Genomic DNA, 5,979 nt, shown 5'->3' on the forward strand with positions numbered 1-5,979 from the left:
CATACAACACAAATAACAAGGGTATTTATAGTACCCAAAACTTAATTATAACCACACACATAAACTAAATAAATTTAATCACAAACACTCCTTCATTCTCAACCACCACACTATTATCAACCTAAGTCATTCCACTTCACCTAATTGACCAACCACACCAATCACAACAACCTTGCCTACCACAAGAAACTTCTATAAAGTGGGCTTGGGTTTCTTTAAATTGGATCAAGTTTATGATCCAACATGTTTTGAGGAGTGCCAATAGCTCTACTCTTGTTTTAATGCAAAAGATGACTCTCTTATTTTATCTCATTAAGCCACACTAATCACTTTTGTATTGATATTCATTTTATCCAAAGACCATTTGGGATTGCCTTGGGGAGGCTCAACAGTGATTTCGAAAAGTTAAAAGTTAATTTTTGTATTTGATTTTTTTTAAAATCAGTTTTGGTAAAACCATCCATCCTATAATAGATTTTGAAAAGCAGGGAAGGAGTAGCTTTTCAAAATCTGATTTTGAGAATCACTTTTATATTTAATATAATTTCATATATATCCTCATACCTATTATAAAAAATATAAAATTATCGTTATTAGCTAGGAAATGAAATTAAGAATAATTATTTTAGTTATCAATTATAATATGTACACAACAAAGAATATTTGTGTGTGTGTGTGTGTGTGTTGTGTGTATTATAAATGTTTAAATAAATTTTATTCAACATTCTATCTAATTCAATCATTTATATTTTTACAGCAATTTAACAGTAAGATTTACCAAACACATACGACTACTTTTAAAACTCAAAATACTTTTAAAAATAAAATTTACCAAATGTTTAACTGATTCTCTTCCCAACTGATTATTTCTACAACATAGCTAACGATAAGTATTTTAAATGCTATACTATTACCAAACTAGCCCTAAAAATGATAAATAGAATTACTGACATTTATACTAATATTTAATTGAGGGCGCCTTAATTTGTACCCTTATATTTAATGCCTATTAATAGTGAGGATTACATTATTATTATTATTATTATTATTATTATTATTTTGTCATTCTATGGTGCCGTAATTAAAATTACAGCATCAATGCCATAATGGATATGGACCGTTAGATTTGAATGAAAAAACTCCACCACTAATTCTAAATAAATAGGTAACCTATTACTTAAGTAACAGATAATTATCATTTTCTGCGCAAGTTGCAGGTTATATTTACTAGTTTAATATATGATTTATAAAATTAATGTGTTATTTGACATTTAATGTTAATTTACAAGTTTTATGTCATTTTTCTAGATTTTTGTTTTGTTCACAATTTCGAAGACCAATTTACCATTGCAACATTAATTTAGCACTTTTTCCTTAAATTTACAAATCTTATTTGTGGTTTATAAATTTTTTGTTCTATTTCACACTTAATATCAATTTACAAGTTTTATGTTATTTTTCTAAGTTTTTGTCTTGTTTACAATCTCTTATTCAAATTTACAACTCCAATATTAATTTACTTCTTTTCCCATCAATTTACCACTCTTATGTGGGATTTGTAAATTTTTTATTTAATTTCACACTTAATGTCAATTTACATGTTTTGTGTCATTTTTCTAAGTTTTTGTTTTATTTATAATTTTTTTGTTCCTATTTACCACTCCAATATTAATTTACCACTTTTTCCTTCAATTTACTAGTCCTATATGTGGTTTATAAATTTTTTGTTCCATTTCACACTTGATGTCAATTTATAAGTTTTATGTCATTTTTGTAAGTTTTTGTCTTATTTATAATTTTTTGTTCCTATTTACTACTCCAACATTAATTTACCACGTTTTCCTTCAATTTTCTAGTCCTATGTGTGGTTTATAATTTTTTTGTTATATTTCACATTTGATGTCAATTTACAAGTTTTATGTCATTTTTATAAGTTTTTGTCTTATTTACAATTTTTTATTTAAATTTACAACTCCAATATTAATTTACCTCTTTTTCCTTCAATTTACTAGTCCTATGTGTGGTTTGCAAATGTTTTGTTTTATTTCACACTTAATGTCAATTTATAAGTTTTGTGTCATTTTTCTAAGTTTTTGTTGTTTACAATTTCTTGTTCCTATTTACTACTCTAACATTAATTTACCACTTTTTCCTTCAATTTAGTAATCCTATGTGTGGTTTATAAATTTTTTGTTTCATTTCACACTTAATGTCAATTTACATGTTTTATGTCATTTTTTTAAATTTTTGTTTCATTTTCAATTTTTTATTCTAATTTACTACTCCAACCACTTTTTCCAACAGAATAGTTAGAGCTAGCAAAATTTGACACGATCGGATTACCCAACATGAAGACGACACGAATAAATGGTTATGGGTCGTCAAATTTTAACACGATTATTAAATGAGCTGAGTCCAAGTTAACACATTTTTTTCCTATCGGATTAGAGTTAAAGCTTTTCACTCATTTACCTGACTAATGACATGATTAGATTTTCTTTTTTAAATTAATTTCTAGGTTGTTGTCATTAAAACTCAAATATTAGATATGATTATCTCTTTTTATTTTTTTTAGAAGGATATATATATATACACAGTATTTTATTTATAAAATTTTATATAGATTTAAAACTTTAATAGTGTAAGTGTGTAAAATATTGGTACACATGTATATTTTATGATATTAATATATAGTATTATTTACATATATATAATTAAAATCTTTAACAGTGTAAATGTGTAATATTTTGGAGTGTTTGTGTGTGTGTGGGTGCGTATGCGTATGCGTGTGTGTGTGTGTGTAACATGTATTAAATATATAGATATTGAATGGGTTATTGCGTAACCCATTTATTTTTTTGTCAGGTTTGGATCTGAATATTTTGACACGATTATTAAATAGGTCGTGTTTGAGTCAACCTAAATTTGACACAATACGAACACGACCCAATCACCTATTTTGCCAGCCCTAACTATTTGCCAAGCTACAAATATGTTGCCCAAGTCAAATGTTGGTAATAAAAAATTTATACAATTTTTATTAAAAAAATACTACTGCATAGAATAATAACAATTAAATACTATTTAAACTTAAAAATCTGAAATATAAAAAAGGGAAAAAAAGTCAATATGAGAGCAACTTATCTAACTTCTGTAAAAATAGAAGGTAAAAAAGCTCAATGATTTATTATCGAAACTTTCCACTTTGGAGCCACTAGGCTTTACCCTAGGTTAGAACACAAACCTCACAAGTGTGAGGTCATGGATTCGCCCCCACAATGTATTGTGGGGGTTTAATTTTCTTCCTCAATTTGAGTGAAGACAATCTTCTCCCTTTCGAAATGTCAGTGGAGTAGACGTTCCTTGAATATTAAAGAAAGTAAAAATCTGGACAGTGCTTCATAAGAATTGATGTAAACTAGTCTTAGTCTGATTTGTAAATATCAATTGTAATCTCATGTAATATGAGTTGTACTCTTGAAAAATAGTCTCATATAATTAAAAAAAAAACTTTCCACTTTGACATATATACAATTTCAAAAAAATAATAAAATTTAAAAATAAAGCAAAAGGATATTCCACCTAATGAAAAATAAAGAAATGCGTAATTTTTAAATTATATTACAAACTATCAAGCTTAGCTGGAAATGAAGTCTTCGCTTTTTGTAAAATAATGATGATACATACTTGCATAATTTGGATACGTAATTTATCACCAATCAAAACTTTCCCCATCTTAAATGTTCTTGCCATTATTTTCCATCATTAATATAATGTTTATATGCACTCTAAAATTTACCCGAAAGCTCTTAGTTTTGTAAAATATTATATTACATAAATGTCCTTAAACCAAATTATAGAAATACATATATCATCCCACCTTTTAAATAATTGGATGGAAAACAAAAGCATAGTGAGATACAATATTATCCCTTGTCACTCATCTCATTTCAAACACTATGCGTTATTCTTTACCCACCATAATCTCCAACAAATTATCAATTTTTTTTTCTTTCCAATCACAATATCATTTATGCAAATATGTTGCAGCACTCATCAAACTAGTCTGCCAATTTCATTTTTAAAACTCATTGTCACATTTGTGCTACGCATCAAGAACTCATTGTCCGGGAATTTCTTTAATTTTTTTCCTAAATAGTGATTGAAATGAGCCAAAGCAAACTTTTATTTTGGTTGGGGGGGGGGGGGGGGGGGGATTTTGGTGTTTTTGTGATACCATCTTGCTAAATCACAAATAAGATACAACTCATTTTTTCGTAAAGCCACATGCGCATGACACAAAAAAAGGAGAGAAAAGAAAATCACAGTAAAATTTTGATTTTTAATTTTAAAAAATAAGTATAAACAATAAATGAGTGTTCAGAATATTAATTAGAGTAATATAACTCCAACCATAACAATATTACACCACTTATCCATGAAAAATAAGTCATTTCTTTGCATAATACGGGATGCAAATTATATATCTCCACAATATATGTGCACCATTATTCCTTGTTAATTAAAATGATAAAAACTCACTAACTTCAACGTCATCAATTACCTTTAACTACAGCATAATTAATTATTCAACCAGAACCTGAGGCCTGAACTCAATGCCTTCAATGATAATCCCACTTTTCCTAATACCTGAATCATAATCACATAGTCGACAAGCCACAGTCCTATGATCTTCGTGCTCATTCAAAACTGCCCTAACTCAATTTCCATCCATCCGTAGTTTCTTCCTAATGAATCTCGAGAATATTCACCTCGCAGCTCTGACAATCATTCTCCCTTCCCTCAAAATAATATTTTTGACTCAAAGATTCTTCCATCGAAACCATCTCTAGGTCCGGAAAATTTGAACACAAGGTAAGCTTTATAATTTGTTTGAGGATAAAGAATTTTAGTCTCTATCTTCCCCATGACATTAAACCAGCGAACCTCCAGTAGCTGTGCCCACAAGAGAACCTATATAAAATATGCAAATACATGTACATGCATCAGCAGACAGCATTAGGAAGTTTGAATACACACGCACACACATAAGGTTCCAAATTTTTTTTTTTTTTTCAATTACTTGTAGTATATGGTATCACCAATGGGCTACACACTGGTGGGAATTGGGACTCACACCATAAATGTTGAGAGCGTGAGTTTATTAAATAGGTTAATGATCTCGTCTCTTGTAGGTGCGGATTCCTGAGCCATGCTCGTCAGATCTCTAGGTTGTACTATCAATAATCCTGACTCTCAGTAGACAATATATTATCATACATTTATAGTTGTAAGACTGCGACAAATTCCCAAAAAAACAAAGGTACATTATATCAGGATTCAAGTCAACTGACCTGGACGACAAAATATTCCTGGAATCCGTTGAAGATGGCCATTTCCGTTTCTTGGGTGTCTCCGAGTGTGTAATCGTAAGCCCAATTGCTTCAACCATATAACATATTTTCCCATTCTCATCATCAAGGGTAAGACTTGTTCCAAAGAATGCAAGTATAATATTAAAAAGCCAAAGGAAAGGAAATGATTTTTATTCGCCATATACTGTCTATTTTACAACGATATAAATATACAAGCTATTATAACAATTAAAAGAGAAAGTCAAATGAAAATAAATGAAGAAGAGTAGTAGTTGTCTGGTGAGAGGAAAATAAATGGAGGGTAGTAGAGTTTTAATGGGGTTGGTGGCAATTATTATGTCTATTTCAAAAATCAAAATTGCATGTCAAAAGTCATCATTGATGTCATCATTGCATTTTTTCATGTACTTTGTAATTATTATGCTTGCCGGCCAATACTCCCCCTCAAGTTGGAGCATGGATGTCGATCATGCCAACTTGCCAAGACGACAATCAAATTGTTGAGAAGCTAGAGGTTTAGTGAAAGGACGGTTAAAAATTAGACACAAATTTCCTAGACTATTACCAGTCTGTTTAAGTCTTAAAATGTTTATTATCGAACCAC

The 5,979-nt window shown here is 29.3% G+C and overlaps 1 long non-coding RNA gene across 1 annotated transcript; it reads right to left on the bottom strand.

Moving 5' to 3' along the window:
* Positions 1–4,362: 4,362 nt before the first annotated feature.
* Positions 4,363–5,681, bottom strand: LOC102626743 (uncharacterized). Its single transcript, XR_001509226.3, has 2 exons — positions 5,355–5,681; positions 4,363–4,974 (listed from the first exon to the last, which is right to left on the bottom strand). It is a non-coding gene; the product is annotated as an uncharacterized LOC102626743 (long non-coding RNA).
* Positions 5,682–5,979: the final 298 nt, after the last annotated feature.

The sequence above is a fragment of the Citrus sinensis genome, chromosome 9 (assembly GCF_022201045.2).
Source record: "Citrus sinensis cultivar Valencia sweet orange chromosome 9, DVS_A1.0, whole genome shotgun sequence".
NCBI classification, from domain to species: Eukaryota; Viridiplantae; Streptophyta; class Magnoliopsida; order Sapindales; family Rutaceae; genus Citrus; species Citrus sinensis.